Raw genomic sequence first — 19,410 nt, 5'->3', positions numbered from 1 at the left:
TATGGTATATATAACTGTATTTGTCGTTATAGCGGCAAAAGAAATATGTCTATATTACCTACTTGTGAAAATTTCAAGCTATTGCCGTTTTTGAGATAAGTACAGCATGGAGACAGATAGAAGGACAGACGGACAGACAAAGTCTCAGTAATATCTCGTTCTACCCTTTGGGTACGGAACCCTAAATTAAGGGGGCATTATCATGATATCATTATCATGATGAACTATTGCTACGCCTCCGTGGTCTAGTGGTTAGAGCGTCGCTCTCGACTCCGGAGGTCGTGGGTTCGAATCCCGCGTTGGAAACATATTATTTCCAAGTTTGGTTAGGACAATGCAGGCTGATCACCTGATTGTCTGACAAGTAAGATGATCCATGCGTCGGATGGGCATGTAAAAAGTCGGTCCTGCACCTGATCTCTCGCCAGTCGTGTCGGTCTCCCGTCCCACTGGGTTATGAGAGTAAAGGAATAGAGAGTGCTCTTGTGTACTGCGCACACACTTGGGCACTATAAAAATTACTCCTGCGTACCTGGTCTGGTTTCAATGAAACCGGCCACCGTCACCGAAACCGGTGTGGGGAGTATTATTATTATTGCTAAGAAGACTTGGCTAAATTAAGGGGGCATTATCATCAGAGTAGACAGAATGATAGAGTATGCCGACTTAGAACTGATGTTGAAATTTTTAAATTTGACGTATTATGACGAAAATCGTCGCTAGGGTTGTTAAATTGTTACCTACGAATTTAAAACTATGACATATTCGCTGGACGTGTTCCTCTTTGGTCGTATTATTGTTTGTGTTTTGGCACATGCGATTAAAATTGTCAGAATCCAATTTTGAAATCTTTATTTTAAATATTTAAAAATAAATTATATCAGCCAGCGCGAGGCACATTCCGTTCATAATCCTAGTGAAACCCGACGAATTTGACAGATATTGAAACCTGTCCGTTTCTTTGCAGTCGAACTACTGGTTGTACTATGTCTATTGTGTTATCATGATATCATTATCATGATGAACTATTGCTAAAAAGACTTGGGTACGGAACTCTAAAAAGCATTTAGGGGGCTGATCATGATGAAAGAACATTCTCAATCATGTCAGCTTTCAATCAAACAAACTAGATCAAAATCGGTCCACACGTTTGGATGCTACGATGCCACAGACAGACAGACAGACATACAAGTTATACAAGTTATACTGTTCAGCTGATGATGATGATGCCAATTAACGTGCGGTTTCCTTAACCGACAGTTAAAAAACAATGGTTCAAGACGCCCGCGGCAGGTGCACTGTGCACTTACGAGCAAGGAAATTGGGCAACTTAAATATTAATATTATAGTGCGAAAGTCTTTCTGTCTGAGCTGTTGCATAGCTTTTATCTATTTTTTTAACGAAAATTAAGGTGACGCCGTGGTAAATTAAAAAACCGTGTTGGATATGTTTTAGATTGCTTGTTTTCTATGAGCTCATAGAAAGCAAGCAATGGAACAGCAAAAAATGGAAATGGCGTAAGCGACAAAATGATTTTTGTCGCGTAATTTAAAAACCATAAATACATTTCATATCAGCTATAGGCAAATGAAAGTGTATGCTTGAACCAATCTATGTACAAATTTTGGAAGCTTAATCAGTCTCCTCTGGTGGCAAAATAGGAATCCCCTTTTTTACAGCGGTCTTTTTGATTGATTATTCTGTGTTATAAAAGTTGACCAATCGTGTTATGCTATGGGTACACATACAAAGACATGATGAATACTGACAATGAACTTTAATTTCTTAGCTTTGGTCATTGCTGAGAAAAATTGATATCGTTACATCCAAATTATCAAGGCGTCGCCTTAACCTAACACTCGTCTAACGTCGTGCTACACGTTTTTAAGGGGGTTCCGTAGCCAAATGGCAAAAAGCATACGGTAGTTTTATACCGGAAAAATGTACGAATCCCGTGCAATTAACATATTTCAACGCAACGAAGCAACTTAGCAATAAAACCTTTGCTACTTAACTAGTAGTTATAAAACTATTTTGTTTTTGTTTCACATTCATAATAACCCTGAGAAAAGTTTGTTACAGTTAGAAAAATATTGTACAATGGGTGGCAGGTATTTTTAGAATTTTGTCGGTCTGTAACAGAAATATTTGTTTTTGCTTAAACTAGAATCATAAAATATAATTGCTAGGATCTTTGCTAATTTTACAAACTAGATTTTCCGCGCGGCTTCGCCCGCGTAATTTAGGAATGTCCCTTCACGTGGTCTATTCTTCAAGTGTGCCAGATAATACGCCATTCATATAATTTTCCCCGTTTTTTTCACATTTTCCTCTGTTTCTTCGTTTCAATTGGTCTTAGCTTAATATTATATAGCCTTCCTCGATAAATGGGCTATCTAACACTGAAATAATTTTTTAAATCGGATCAGTAGATACCTGAGACAGCGCGTTTAAACAAACAAACTCTTCAGCTTTATAATATTTCGTTTGGAGGTACGGTTTCCGTGCGATAAATTAATTTTGGAGTCATCTAGTTTATTCGTTGAATTTACCAAGTTTTTAAAAATTCGGTTCCCAAAACCAGGGCCCCCGCTACCATATGTGCAATGTGTGCAATGCACACGGGTGCCATCCTCTACGGGCGCAAAATTCCCATCTTTTGGGGCGCCAAAACCAAGGTCCCAAAAATTTACCTAAAGGGGGCCAAAATCCTTTTTTTGCATACAGGCGCCAGTAGCCCTTACGGCCCTGCCCAAAATATTTAGTAACCAAAATACGGTTCCCAAGAAAAGAAAGGAAGAAAGTCGGTCCCGCTTTTTTTGCACGCTACACAGATGCCACCTGTCTTAAAAGTTTGCGCTAAAGACTCACTCGGGAACACAAAAAACTCTGCCTGCACCATCCATTGCGCGCTTTTCTTGTTAGTCTTCTATTAAACCAAATACAAAATCGTCAATGGATGGTGTATGATATTGAAAATCGTCGAAATTATAAAATTATTGCATTTAAAAAACCATATGTCATTGTATAGGGAGTCGTGACTTGGAAGTTTTTGTATAATTTGGTTGTTTAAAGCATTGTTTGTGGAATTCAGGGCAGTCTTTGTTAATAATTATTAATGTTATACGTATGTCTGTCTGTGTATGTTAAATGGCTGAACCGATTTAGGTGGTTATGAAGATACTTTCAGAGATTGGACAGGACATAAAAAAGCTATTACTGTCGGAAAATGCACGGTTCCACCGCGATAATGAATTTTGGCGCCACTCAGTTACGGGCGTCATGTACTGTATACTATTTACATATATTATAAAGTGGAAAGGTTCATTAGTTTGTATTGACCTTTCAAAAGTGCTAGGCCGATTTCTATGAAATTGTGCAAATACATAGACTTGACTATGAAGAAGGAGGATACTATTTATAATGTCAGGTAAGCGCACGATTACCGGGGTAGTTTACTTCCAGTAAATAATACATTAAGGGTGGGTTGCACAAACTTACTTTAGCTATAACTGTAACTTTAACTTGGTTCAAGTCAAAAATGGACGCCATATTTAACCTTAACCTTGAGCTCGACAAGGTTTTGAAAATTCAAAGCCACGTTCATACGTGGCGGAAAAAGGAACTAACGCTGTCATCATAAAAACACAATTTTTGACAGTTCTCCTTTACCAGCAGCGCCCCCGCCCACGTTCATTTAAAGCCTTGTCGGACCAGCTGTCATCTGTCAAAGTTAAGGTTAAAGTAAAAGTTAGCTTAACCGTAACCATAACTTTGACCATTACTTTAACTTTAACCACGCCTCTGGTGCAACCCACCCTTATACTACATTTTCTAGTTAATTTTTCATTAAGTACCTTACAGCTAGTGTAAATAGTAAAGTCAATGTTATTGACATACACGATTAACTGTTTTCATACCGGATGTAAGTATTTTATAACTGCTATTTCCAACTTAAAGCCGCTATGGCTCAGTGGAAATTACTATAAAGTAATATTTAATCTCCTCACTGCTTTATGACGTAGTATCCATACTAATATTATAAAATGCGAAAGTGTGTCTGTCTGTCTGTTACCTCTTCACGCTCGAACCGCTGAACTGATTTTGCTGAAATTTGGCAGGGAGATACATTGAGTCCCGAGAAAGGACATAGGAGAGTTTTTATCCCGGAAAAATGTACGGTTCCTGCTCGATAAACGAATTTTGGCGCAACGGAGTTGAGGGTGTCATCTAGTATGACATAAATGGTGCTCCCACTGCCCACACTACCGTTAGAAAATGTTTAATAACGTTAGTAAACAATAAACATATTTTGTTAGCAAACATTTAATCACAAATGTTAAAAAATCTTAAAATGTTTTCATGTTAGAAAATATTTAGTAAACGTAATTTAACAAATTATAACAAAACAAATTATAACACAATAAAACACACAGTTTTGCCTTTTGTTTGTAAACCTTTTATGAAGGTGGAGGCGGGGTATGCGGTGAGCCAAATATACCAGATTAAAATGTTACAACAGTCTTCCACAGTGCGTTTTTCGCGTAACTTTCTGCCGCGCACTGTAAAACTCTGGAACGAACTGTCACCAGCAGTATTTCCGGACCTATACGATCTGCAAACCTTCAAGAAAAGAGCGTATTCCCTCTTAAAAGGCCGGCAACGCACATGCAGTTCTTCTGATGTTGCGAGTGTCCATGGGCGACGGTAGTTGCTTACCATCAGGTGACCCGTTTGCTCGTTTGCCCCCTTATTTAATTAAAAAAAAAAAAGTTCCCAACAAAATGTAACAATTGGCAACATTTGTTAGTAAATGTTTTTATGTCAGAAAATGTTTACAAACATTTTCTAACGGCAGTGTAGAACCCAGCGACCACATAGGGTCGCTGGTAGAACCAAAAGATTTTAACTCAAGAACTCAACAATAAAGATTCATTCAGTAATGACATAAAGGCATTAATGATGTTAATAATTATAATGATAATATTGATAAGTAATGCAATACGGCCGTGTCGAGTCTCGGTTCTCACGCGTTGAATACGTTCATAGTTCGTCTTGGTATACAGGCTGTTCTTGTTACGGCATTTTTTTTTCTTTGATAATGATGTGGTTTTTATGATAATAAAAGGTATATTATAAGGTTCATTTAATGTAGTTTTAAATTATAATGTAAACTGTACCGATGCGTTTATCATAATATATATATTATGTACATTTAGAATATTGGGGTTTAAAAAAACATAAAAATATGGTTTTGACGTTTGATGAAAGGTTGATTTCATGTTTTTTTTTTAATAATATCTTGAGAATTCATTGTAAGAAATTCTGAAAATTGTAGTGCTACCAATTTAAATACCACTTAACCGTACACTTAAGAAATATAATGTACTTATAATTTTTTTTCATTTCAATTCCTCACATTTTAATTATCATAATATTCAATTAAGAATTTTTAAGGAAACTTACCAAAAATTCAGCTGTAACCTGTAAGCAAGCTGATGATAAAATTAAGCGTAGAACACATACAAACTGACACTTCAAACTGATAACATCGCTCTTTTTGGTCGAGGGTTGAAAATGCGATCATTTTAGAACCAAAATTCCAAGCTTTAAAGGCACAACCCGAATTCAGGTCTAAAATAGTATTCCTAGGTCCAAATGGACCTTTAATCTGGAATTCCAGGCTTTAGTCCAGATTTATCATCAGCATTACAATATGCGGTCGCGCTCATTATTCATATGGCCACCGTTCCACGTTCACTGCATCGCTAATGCCCGAATATGGAATATGGGATTTAATACTACAAATCTGTCATTTTAATTCGACCATGTTGGTTCTTGATGGACAAATATAAACAATTATGGAGATATTCGTATAACATTGCCCGAGCTCAGCAATCATGCTGGCTCAGCAATGGTAATTTATTTAACTCATAATAAGTGACATTTAAATTGGGAGCATAATAACCGCCAGTTTGTTAGTTAATCGGTTCTTAACTACCTAGAAAATAACAGAAAAAAAAACTGCTAGTCTTAACTAAAAAATATATTTATCCCAACATCACTTTGTCTTTCAAAAAACCCGAGAGCTGACGGAAAACCAACAAATCTATGATGAAAACAAAAAAAAAATACAAAACTTATAACATAAAATTAACAGTAAAGTAAAAAAAAAATATATCGATTAAAAACGAAAAAAAAACTAACTAACTTTTAGTAACACCCCGTACACGTAACCCCAGCCGTCACAGTCTGCAGCACCCTGTGTGAGCTCCCACGAGCTGCGGCCACTAGTGGACGCACTAGAGTTACTAATCTTACTAAATCTTAAACGAGATGATCTTTTACATTTACGAGTTTTTTAAGGTGAGATTTTTACGAAGCTCGCAATTTTATGATGTGAAAACCGGCCAAGTGCGTGTCGGGCTACGCGTAATATAGGGTTCCGTAGTACCGCTAGTTTTTGATAACTTTTGTATGGTCAATGAATGTGCATGTGCATTTATAACGTGTTTTACACTACTAACAACATCATCTCAGTTACGTTCAAAGGAATTTGAACGAAAAGTTCCTTTATACTTCGCCGAATACATTTTTTTTAGTTGATCGACTATTACTCAATAATTTATGAAATCTTAGCTGTGATAGTTTTCCTTTTAAATTCAGCATATTTTCCACTTCCGTGAAATTTTTCACATTTCTAGAAGCAACCGTTTAGCTGGTAGAAGGGGGGACACTGGACTCTAACAACCTTTTCCCACTTTAAAACTTAATATTTCACAAATGGATCCCTAAATCGGTAAATGATCTATGAATACTCATAATATTTTAAAAATACCTATCCATCGACACCCAACACTATGGGGTGGACGCGAAAAAAAAATTCATTCCCGCTCGATGTGTAGGCAAGGTACCATAAATTTTTTTTTTAAGATTTCATGTACCATTTTGTCGGCATCATTGATGTGCATTCATGCCAAATTACAGCTTTGTAGGTCCTATAGTCTGAGCAAAACCGCGGATAGACAGACGGACGGACAGACCAAAACTATAAGGGTTCCTTGTTGGCTACGGAACCCTAAAAATGTACGGTTCACTTGATTAGGGTAAAGGAAGTGCGTTGCGTGGAAATGCGAACTTGGGTGTGAACTTACTTAATGTGATATAATATTATGAGATAGTCTTGTTTGTAATTCTAATACAATCCATACTTCCATACTATCCATACTAATATTATAAATGCGAAAGTGTGTCTGTCTGTCTGTTACGTCTTCACGCCCAAACCGCTGAACCGATTTTGCTGGAATTCGGTGTGGAAGTACTTTGAGTCCCGGGAAAGGACATAGGATACTTTTATCCCGGAAAAATGTACGGTTCCCGCGCGATAAACGAATTGTGGCGCAACGGAGTTGCAGGCGACATCTAGTTATATTATAGACGCGACGACGACGTCCGCAAATCCGTTGCGCCAAAATTCGTTTGTCATGCGGAAAGCGTACATTTTTTCCGGGATAAAAGACGTATCCTATGTCCTTTCCCGGGACTCAAAGTATCTACATACCTTTCAGCAAAATCGGTTCAGCAGTTTGGGCGTGAAGAGGTGACAAACACACTTTCGCATTTATAATTTTAGTAAATAGTATCATAATATTAATACGCGAACGAAAAACTTTGTAACCCTTTTTATGAAAAATGGGTTAACGTAGGTGCATGAAATTTTGCAATTTGCACAGTTATAGTCTATATGGTGAAGGAGTGCATCGAGCTAATATTATTTTGAAATTATGCTCTTCTTATATATTTTTTTACCAAATAAAACATTACACACACTACAACACACACACATGAGAAATGACAGATTTTTGAGTGACAAGCCTATACATACGAATTATACTCTTTTATTTATGGTTGAAGTCTGTTGACAACAAGGTGACAAATTGAAAATGGATTATTCTTTTTTTTATTGAATCTAAGATAAGTACTATATTAGACAATGCTTACACGGCCAGTCTGAGATTAGCTAAGTCCCAGAGACAAGAGTTGAAAAAAATATTTTGATAATGAATTTCGACCATTGGGCGATCTCTAGTGAATATGAATTAGAATTTGGAAGTAAGCTATTAGATTTTGGAAAAGTAAGGTATTGGATGTTAATAATAAGCTATTTAAGCTCATTTAATTAATACATCAACCGTATAAACAGGTAAGCAAATATACCATCTACCTAATGATGCATTAAACATTTACATATAATGGGAATGCCGACTTTTTACAGACATTATGTCGATAAAAAGTTGATTTGTTTATTTCTGGAAGGTGAGAACTGATTTTAATAATAAACTCAGGCTTTTTCAGCTGTTATAAACATACAGACAGACATGTGAAAATCCTTACTAATAAAAATATCCTTTCCAACGCGGGAATCGAACCCACGACCTCCGGAGTCAAGAGCCAGGCTCTAACAGACTAGACATGGAGGCGGTAGCTATCTATAATGACGTAGGAAACGCACTAATTGTGTCCTATCCTGGGAGCCCCCGGTCTATTGTGCTATTTCCGCGTTGAAATGACCTGGTACAGGACAGGACAGGACTTAATAGGTGTTGGCGGTCCTAGGCCGTGATTATTGTTGATAAGCATTCATTAGATGCGTTTTCCCAGGAGTGGAAATGTCTCTATGTAAAGTTTCATTGAAATCGATTTAGTGGCTTAATCGTGACAGACAAACAGACGCAACATTTATATGACTAGATTTTGCCTGCAAGTTAATATAATAATAATAATATCTATGGACGCTTCACACCACGTCAGTCTGGCCCCGTGCTAAGTACCTAAAGGACTTGTGTTACAGGTACGAGACAACGGAAATATATTTAATACTTTTATACTATACATATATTTAAGATTTTTATTATATCATACACATTTTTAATACACATCCAGACCCGGGAACATTCAAAACTTTTTGTTCCGTCGGCGGGATTCGAACCCGCGACCCCCGGCTTGAGCTACCAACGCGCTCACCACTGAGCCACAGAGGTCGTCCACAGAGTTGCAACTATACTATTCGTGTAGTTGTTTTAAAAAGCACTTGAGAAGAAAATCTACTTAATAAACTTCCATTTGAAAAACTCCCCTGCCTTAATTAATCGGTTAGATGCATAATTATATATATAATATAATTATATATTAAAAGAGGACTGGTGACTTGTGTGGTCTGTCATTCACCTGACAGTCTGGATCCACTGAAAATCAGGGACTGCGAATCGCAGTCCCTGATTTTCAGTGACTGCGATTGACTGCGATTGCGAGCGAAAACCTGAGTGGATGCCAATTCAGTTTTTGATCATTACACTTCCTGCCTTGCTTCGTTGGACTTTGAAATCTTATTATGCCTAATAAATATGCATAATATTTTTGTATTGTCGTATACACTATACACTGTAACATTTACTTATTGTGGAATGTCGATTGTTTTGTATACTATCTGCAATCTTGTACTAGTACTTTAAATGTACCTATTTATTTTTGTCTTTTAATTGTATTATTCTTGTGGTGTAATGGTCAAAAAAGGGGAATAAACGTTTATTTATTTATTTATTTTATTTATATATCCAGAATATAATAGACAGACAAATTTTAACACACTTCGCACGATTTAATAAATAAAATCGGCCAAGTGCGAGTCGGACTCGCGCACGAAGGGTTCCGTACCATACAGGGTGTAACAAAAATAAGTGATAATACTTTAGGGTGTGTACGTGTTCCTTGTAGAGAGTTCACTGTGAAAATAGCATCAGCGCTGAAAGGCCAATTTTTTTTTTTACTTTTGTATGGGGAAACTTGTGACGCTCGGGCCCTTGCCGATACAAAAGAGAAAAAAAAATCGTCTTTCAGAGTTGCTACTTTCACAGTGAACTCTCTACAAGGAACACGTACACACCCTAAAGTATTGTCACTTATTTTTGTTACACACTGTAGAGAAAAATTTGTGCAAATTGTTTTTTTTTTAATTAATATTTTAATACGTGAGCCAAAAACTTTGTATCCCTTTTGATGAAAAATGGGGAAACGTGGGTGAATGAAATTTTGCACAGTTATAGTTTATGTGGTGAAGGAGTGCATCGAGCTAATATTATTTTGAAAGTATGCTTTTATCATACATTTTTTAACAAATAAAACATTACACACACTACAACACACACACTAGGCAAAATGACAGATTTTTGAGTGACAAGCCTATACATACGAATTATACTCTTTTATTTATGGTTGAAGTCTGTTGACAACAAGTTGACAAATTGAAAATGGATTATAGTTTTTTTTATTGAATCTTAGATACTATTAGACAATGCTTACACGGCCAGTCTGAGATCAGCTGAGTCCCAGAGACAAGAGTTGAAAAAAATATGATAAATTCATATCTTTTTACAAAATATACGTAGTAATCCTAATGTCGTTGAAACTAAGGTCGAATTTCGACCGTTGGGCGATCTCTAGTTATTATTAAATATTAAAGTTAACATAAAACTAAAGATTGTGTGAAAATTTCAAGAACCTACCTGTTGCTTTTATTGATATAGAGCAAAAAAGGCCAAAAAATCACGTTTGTTTTATGGGAGCCCCCTTCAATATTTTTTTTTTTATTTTTAGTATTTGTTATCGCGGCAACAAAAATACATAATCTGTGAAAATTTCATCTCTTTAGCTATCATCGTTCTTGAGTTATAGCCTAGAGACAGACAGACGGACAGACGGACAGACAGGCGGACAGACAGACGGACAGACACACATCGAAGTCTTAGTAATAGGGTTCCGTTTTTACCCTTGTCTACGGAATCCTAAAAACTAGTTTAAACCTTCAAAGATATTTTATACCTCTAAATTTTCTTTCGCAAAAGTGAATGTCGTGTTTGTCTATGTCACACTAAAATAGCTGAACCGATTTTAAAAAATTTCCATGTGGAAGTAGGCAATAATGTACATTAGCATCTGAGATACTTTTTATCTTGGAAAAATGTGATGTTTCCGCGGAATAGGATAATTTCCGCGGTCTAGTTTATTTCCCTACAGTTGACTTAAAACAGATTTTAATTTCATTCCTCTCCCTTGCAGGCATAATTATTATCAATAACCGGAAATGAGCGCCTGTAGAGCCTTCTTCCGCCACTTCCGTTTCCGGTGACGTCACAAAATGGCGAATTATCAGCTAATGGCCTGCTCCTGATATTTTAATGGAGTGCTCTGGTTTATAAATTTTATTTTACGTCGTAAACAGTGTGTCCATAGTCCATACCACAGGTCCATACTAATATTATATAAATGAGGAGTTTGTCTGTTTGTCTGTCTGTCCCAACCACTGAACCGATCTAAGTGAAATTTAGGGAAGGGATAACCTTAAAATAAAAACTTTTGTCCCTTCGGTATGGTAGTAATACAAAAAACTCTAGCACATATAGGCTACTTTTCGACCCTTAAAATTGGTGTTTCCATGTACTGCTGCATAAGCTAGCAATTATTACTAATATTGTAAATGCGAGAGTGTGTCTGTCTGTTTCTTATCTCCTTACTCTTTAACACCTGAACCGATCTAGATGAAATTTGGTATGGAAATACTTTAAGAGAACGGAAATGACAAAGTATATTTTTATACTGTGGCCGAATTTGCCATAGTTTAAGACATAAGCTTTGTCCAAACTGTGCCTTTTTCTGTTCGTCAAGGGCATGCGTTATAGCGCTGTCAACAGCGAACGTCAGGCAGCCGCGACGCATGCCCTCTGACCGTATCCAAAAAAACAGAAATGACAATGTTGGCGTTGCGGTCGTTGACGCGTATATACAATTGTTGAATGCGCCAAAACGAAAGTTGACTGAAAGAAGATCACGAACATTGAAGACGAAAGCGCATAGTGTGCACCTAGCTATTGGCTACTTTTCCACTAAAATTAAGCGTTTCCTCACACTAAAAACTAAAGCAATAGGAAGCAAGCTATACTACGAAAACGCCCTAAAATGTGCCCAAGGCCTCAACCATATGTTTCTGGTTTTCAAAGCCTTAAGGGTCTCCCTATGATTAAATTAACTGGGCCCTTGCGGTTAGCCGGGCCCTTAGTTCTGTACTACGGAAAGGCTTTATTATTGAAGGCTTGTTGTTGTACTAGATAGTGCCGAAATAAGTTTATGGCGAATGAACCGTACGTTTTGTCGGGATAAAAATTATACTATGTCCTTTCAAGGGATTAGACGTAGCTGCATGCTAAATTTCAGCAAAATCGGTTTAGCCGTTTGAGTTCAAAGACGTAATAGACACACATTCACACAGACACATGATAAATGAGAAAGTGTGTAATTCTGCCAGTCTGTCTGTTACCTCTTCACGCCCAAACCGCTGAACCGATTTTGCTAAAATTTGGTATGGAGATACTTTGAGTCCCGGGTAAGGATATAGGATACCTTTTATCCCGGAAAATGTACGGTTCCCACGCGATAAACGAGTTTCGGCGCAGAGTTGCGGGCGTGGCAATAATTGAAGACAAAAGAAGGGACCACTTCTTTTTCTTGTTCGGGGCCATTTCCAAAGTCAATATTCTATTGGCAACAGTTCTGTACGAATAAGATGTGTAATTATGTGTGTGTGTCTTAGAGAGGAGTCTGAACTTTCGGCATTTGAAATGGCAAAGGTTCCTGTCGAGACGCGGTGTCATCACAGTGTTCCCACACCACTCTAATCATCATCATCATCACTAACGCCTCCGTGGGCCGGTGACTTAGAGCGTAGCTCTTGACGGTCGTGGGCTCGAATCCTGCGTTAGAAACGTTATATTTCCAAGTTTGGTTAGGACAATGCAGGCTGATCACCTGATTGTCTGACAAGTAAGATGATCCGCGTCGGATGGGCATGTAAAAAGTCGGTCCTGCGCTTGATTTCTAGTCATTTCGGTCGTAAAACTGGAGAGTAAAAGAAGAGGAAGAAACAGTGCTGGACTGCGCACACACATGACTACTGTGCTGCCTGGTATCAATGAAACCAGGCAAACGGCTAGGGCGCCCGTAAGGTCTACTGGCGCCTGTGTGCAAAAAAAGGATTTTGGCGCCTCTTTGGGTCCTTGGTTTTGGCGTCCCTAAAGATGACGATTTGGCGCCCTTAGAGGATCGCGCCCGTGTGCATTGCACACATTGCACATATCGTAGCGGGGGCCCTGCAAACGGCAGTGCGCTGATTATGTAATACCGTACTGCGCACACACTTGGGCGCTCTGAATTACTCCATGCCCAGTTTCATTGAAACCTGTGTCGAAGGAAAATCATGATCTGTATGAAGATGGGGTTTCATTATCATAACGCCCGCGACTCCGTTGCGCCAAAATTCGTTTACCACGCGGGAACCGTACATTTTCGGGATAAACGTATCCTACGTCCTTTCCCGGGACTTAAAGTACCTCCATATCAAATTTCAGCAAAATCGGTTTAGCGGTTTGGGCGTGAAGAAGTACAGATAGACAGACAGACATTTACGATATTAGTATGGACTATGGATGTTATAATATCGAAACATCAAGACGATGAGACCTTGGTCTTACAAAATGGGTCTTGGGGTAACCTCATCCGGTGTGCGAGCGAGAGGCACCGAGGGAAAGAGATAGCATGAGACACCTGCGCAACTAGTCTAACGACAGTCGATGTCCCATACACTTGTTGTGGGAAGTTGCGTCGCTGGGAGTTGCAAGGTTTGATAGATGTAGGTAATATTCTGTAAATTCGGTAAAATTTACAGTAATCATGGCTAGTTTAAAAGATTTTTTGACAGGAGCTTATAATATATCACAGGGTTGTTAATTGGTGTGTGTTTTGACGTTACAAAAACGCTTACTTCTTAATATGTTTTTAAGCGAAACAAAATTCTGTGCCTTGTGCAGGACAAAGCTCTGACTTTTTTCTACTTGGATTGGAAATAAAGTCTTAGTATTTATGAATTGAAATGAAGTAATTCAGCAATGCCACAGAATACTAAATAGACTGTTAATTAACTGATTATAATTATAATTACTTCAATTTTAAATAAAACTAAGTTTGGGAAGGTATTCAAAAATTAACGCTTATTTAAAACTAGCTGTTGCCCGCGACTTCGTCCGCGGCAATAATATTAAGTATAGTAGTATGTCTGCAGGCTGATATATCTCAAACACCGCGCTAGCTAGAAAGTTGAAATTACAAAATATGTATGAACAAATTCAAATTTAAAAATTTAAAATATATCCTCCTCCTTTATTGAAAGTTGGTTAAAAAGTAGCCTAAGTTACTCCTTATTACATCAGCTATCTACCAAAAAATCCCGTTAAAATTGGTGCAGCCATTTCGGAGATTAGCCGGAACAAACAGACAGACATACAGACAGACAAAAATTGTAAAAAGTGCTATTTTGGTATATGTCCCTTCATATGCATGTAGTAAAAAACGGTTCTTTCAATATTAGAAACAGACAATCCAATTTTATTTATATATTGTATAGAAGAAATCACAAAATTATTGCCTACAAATTGTATGGGGTATACCGTATAAGAATCGTAAGGCTCGTGTGGTCACTTCTTGCAACATCTAAATCACATGTATGGTATGTCGATGTTAACAACAGTTAATATAAGGTGGAAAATAACTATCAAATAGTTTTTTTCATACTAATTATGTAGTAACTTCACTACTATATGTATAATTGTATGCCTCCGTGGTCTAGTGGTATAGAGCGCGGCTCTTGACTCGGAGGTCGTGGGTTCGATTCCCGCGTTGGAAACATGTCATTTCCAAGTTTGGTTAGGACAATGCAGGCTGATCACCTGATTGTCTGATAAGTAAGATGATCCATGCGTCGGATGAGCATGTAAAAAGTCCTGCGCCTGATCTCTAGCCAGTCGTGTCGGTCTTCCGTCCCACTGGGTTATGAGAGTAAAGGAATAGAGAGTGCTCTTGTGTACTGCGCACACACTTGGGCACTATAAAAATTACTCCTGCGTAGCTGGCCTGGTTTCAATGAAACCGGCCACCGTCACCGAAACCGGTGTGGGAGCTATTATTATTATTATAATTGTAGGCACAAAAAATAATTAGTGAATGATTATTGTCTTCGTATTCAAAATAAATACAAGGAGTTTAAAAAATAACATATATAAATAAAATTAAGATCAGGTTTTGATTATGTTAGTGATAATTTAAAAAGCCTTGACTTTTTAAATTTAAAATTTGAAAGTAGAGAAATTAGTTATTCGGTTTAATAATATACATAAGAGGAGTCCACACCGCCGTTTTTCCATACAAACGCTGTCCCCTGTTTCCTCCCTGGATAATGCCGGTAGAGTTATGATTTTTTCCCTGAATATCTATGGCCACTATTAGCATGTTCCCTTTTTTTCATAATTTTATTATTAAAAAAGATAAGAACGTCCAAAAACCCAAAAAAATGGCAAGATTTTCCTCTGTGTTCAAACACCTAGAAAACAAAACTGGCTAAAATATACAAAAAAAGTAAAACATAGGAACACATCTCAAGCCTTTCTTTAATTTTTAATGAAAAAAGTACTTAAATCGGTTAATTTTTGGAGAAGGAATCAGCGGACAACGAATCGAAGATTTTCTGTTCTTTTATTAGAACTTTTGTCGTGTTGTCTCTATCGCGCTCTGCGGTGGGAGACTTGAGATTGGTGAGACAGCAATACATTTTCAAATACCTATTTTCAATTTCTCTCGCCCCTGGTGTATCCTCTTACCTCTTAGGTACCAGACAACGGAAATATATTTAATACTTTTATACTATACATAATATATTTAAGATTTTTATTATATCATACACATATTTAACACACATCCAGACCCGGGAACATTGAATAATTTTGTTCCGTCGGCGGGATTCGAACCCGCGACCCCCGGCTTGAGCCACAGAGGTCGTCAAGTGTATGTTTGCATAATATTATTAATAAATTATTATTTAATAAAAATTCGAAACTTGACAATTGAAATTTAATGTACAAGCTAATAAAGATTTTTTTCAAAAATAGACCACTGATTGGGTAAAAAATTCAAAATTACACCCCTAAGTGGGGGTAAATTTTGAAAAAAAAATTTTTTTGGGAATTATTGATGAAATAATGAAAAATTCATTCTCAGTAGTCCTAACACCGTCTAACGTAGTTTCAGTTCGACAGACTTCGGCACGGTGTTTGTTTGCGTTCGTTCGTATGCGAATTTTAACAGCATAAGTTGGTAAAAAATGCTATGAAATAGCTTTGCGGCAGTCACCGAGTGCCACACGTATTTTTGTGTTTAAACTTTTTCTGCACTAGTACACATCCAATCAATTTTGGTACAATTTTACCAAATTTTTAAGACGTCTCTAAAACTACGCCGTTTCTTTCTAAACCATGATGTCAAATTACCACGTATTTCAGTTTTGAATGGTCAAAAGTGAGTCAGGTGGAACGGGGGTCCCACGGGCGCCTTGACCCCTGACTCACGTCACGCTTGAGGGGTCGACCCCTGAGTGGCTTTTGGTGTAAGTCTTATTGAATGGTCGATTTTGTTTAAGTTTGCTGGTCAAGAGGAAAATTTTGAAATTCGTATTTGTGAGTAACTAATAAAGGCATTTTCATAGTAAACTAGATGAAGCCCGCAACTCCGTTGCGGCAAAATTCGTTTATCGCGCGGGAACCGTACATTTCTGACGTGGGAGAGCCATGCTTCGGCACGAATGGGCCGGCTCGACCGGAGCAATACCGCGTTCTCACAGAAAACCGGCGTGAAACAGCACTTGCGCTGTGTTTCGCCGAGTGTGTGAGTTTACCGGAGGCCCAATCCCCTACCCTATTCCCTTCCCTACCCTCCCCTATTACCCTATTCTCTCTTAAAAGGCCGGCAACGCACCTGCAGCTCTTCTGATGCTGCGTAGGCGACGGAAGTTGCTTTCCATCAGGTGACCCGTTTGCTCGTTTGCCCCCTTATTTCATAAAAAAATCTGGGACCAAAAGTATCCTATGTCCTTTCCCGGGACTCAAAGTATCTCCATACCAAATCTCAGCAAAATCAGTTCATCAGTTTGGGCGTGAAAAGGTAACAGACAGACAGACACACTTTCGCATTTATAATATTAGTAGGTAAGTAGGTATGGAAGTCTATATAACTGTCCTATAATAATATTATGTACTAGCTGTTTAACAAAATGTTAAATACATAGGTAAAAAATAAAAAAGTAAAAAAAATGTCCTCTTCCATTTTGGAAGTCTGTTAAAAAGTAGCCTAAGTTACTCCTTATTACATCAGCTATCTGCAAATAAAAGTCCCGTCAAAATCGGTCCAGCCATTTCGGAGATTAGCCGGAACAAACAGACAGACATACAGACAGATAAAAATTCTAAAAATTGTTATTTTGGTGTAAGTACCGTATATTCATATGCATGTAGTAAAAAACGGTTATTTTAAAATTACAAACAGACACTCCAATTTTATTTATATGTATAGAATGTATAGATGTATAGATGTATGTATTCTGTATGTCTGTCTGAAATTGGCTGAACCGAATTAGATGAAGTTTGGAATGGAAATATTTTGAGAAACGGGAAAGTAGTTATTTTTGTTGTGGAAAATGAACTGTTTCAGCTCGATCTTAAGTGAAACATAGTAGGAGTGATACAAAATCTGCTTCTCTTTGTCTGGCACATCGAAAAAGTCACTTGACAGACGAAGATAACAAAATAGGTAGAATAATTCACATATTCGCGTGGGAACCGTACGTTTTCCGGGATACAAGGGGGCGTCCACAAATTACGTGAGGTGTTTTTAAATTTTCTGACCCCCCTCCCCCCTGGTGAGATTTTTTTTAAATGAAATAAGGGGGCAAACGAGCAAACGGGTCACCTGATGGAAAGCAACTTCCGTCGCCCATGAACACTCGCAGCATCACAAGAGCTGCAGGTGCGTTGCCGGCCTTTTAAGAGAGAATAGGGTAATAGGTGAGGGTAGGGATGGGAAGGGAATAGAATATGGTAGGGGATTGGGCCTCCGGTAAACTCACTCACTCGGCGAAACACAGCGTAAGCGCTGTTTCACGCCGGTTTTCTGTGAGAACGTGGTATTTCTCCGGTCGGGCCGGCCCATTCGTGCCGAAGCATGGCTCTCCCACGTGTGAATTTCGTGAGATTTTATTCAAACCCCTCCCCCACCGCACAATTTCACATAAGATTTTTTTTAATGTGGGTTCCTTACGTAAATGCGTTGGATTGTTTGACAGTCAGTAGAATATGTTTATCGTCAAAGTATGAATGAAATTATTTTCTTTCGAACGAATTAGAGAAAGATCTTAATCTAAAAATTAAAATGGACCAAAACAGTATAATTTTTTTTGTAACAACATGAGAAAAAAAATTACGTGAGATTTGCCGAAACCCTCCCCCCAACGTAAGACTAGATGAGATTTGACTTGACCCCCTCCCCCCTTAAACACCTCGCGTAATTTGTGGACGCACCCCAAACTATCTTAATATGTCCTTTCCCGGGACTCAAAGAAACTCCATTCAAAATTCCCTCAAATTCGTTTCAGTGGTTTGAGCGTGAACAGGTTACAGACAGACAGACACATTTTCGCATTTAGGTATAATATTAGTAAGTATGGATTTTAAATGTGACATTAAAAATTAACACGTGTATAGAAAGAGTCAGAGCGATAAAAGAGAGACAACATTAATATGATGTGGGTAGTTTTGAAATTAGCAATACCTGAACCCGATTTCATTACAAATAACTACCAAGTTAAAACTTAACCATTAAAACTAACTTCGTAACTCGTTAACAGAATGGTATAGGCCAAGAGGTGGATGTAAAAATTACTTGTTAGGTTGTCGCCAGCAGTATTTCCGGACCTATACGACCTGCAAACCTTCAAGAAGAGAGCGGCATTGCATCTGCAGATCTTCCGATGTTGCAAGTATCCATAGGCGAAGGTATTATTAAAGGTAGGTAAGGTATTATAAAAAGGTAGGTAAGGTATTATAAAAATAAAAAGAAGGTTAGAAAAAACAACTATACAACAGGTTGTTTTTGATAGCAGATAATAATATCTATTGTGAGTCAAAAAATTGCAAACACCTATTGCATAGCTGTCGCTTGAGTGTCGCAAAAATGCAGCATCAGGCATTTTCGTCACTTAAAATAATGGAATATTTTTTGCTCTACTAGGCTGTGCCGGCGGTCTAGTATAATATCTTTGTCTGACTAGGTCGAAAAGAAAAAAAAATGTTAGCCCATCCCAAAAACTCAGCACCGCTAAGCAAGTTTCCATTTCAAAAATTGATTTTGTAAAATTTTGCACTAGACAGACGTTCCAAAACTTTTTTTATTTTTTACCACTAAAAGATTTCGCGATGAGCTGG

Source organism: Aricia agestis, chromosome 22 (assembly GCF_905147365.1).
Source record: "Aricia agestis chromosome 22, ilAriAges1.1, whole genome shotgun sequence".
Lineage (NCBI taxonomy): Eukaryota > Metazoa > Arthropoda > Insecta > Lepidoptera > Lycaenidae > Aricia > Aricia agestis.
This window is presented reverse-complemented; position numbering follows the sequence as displayed.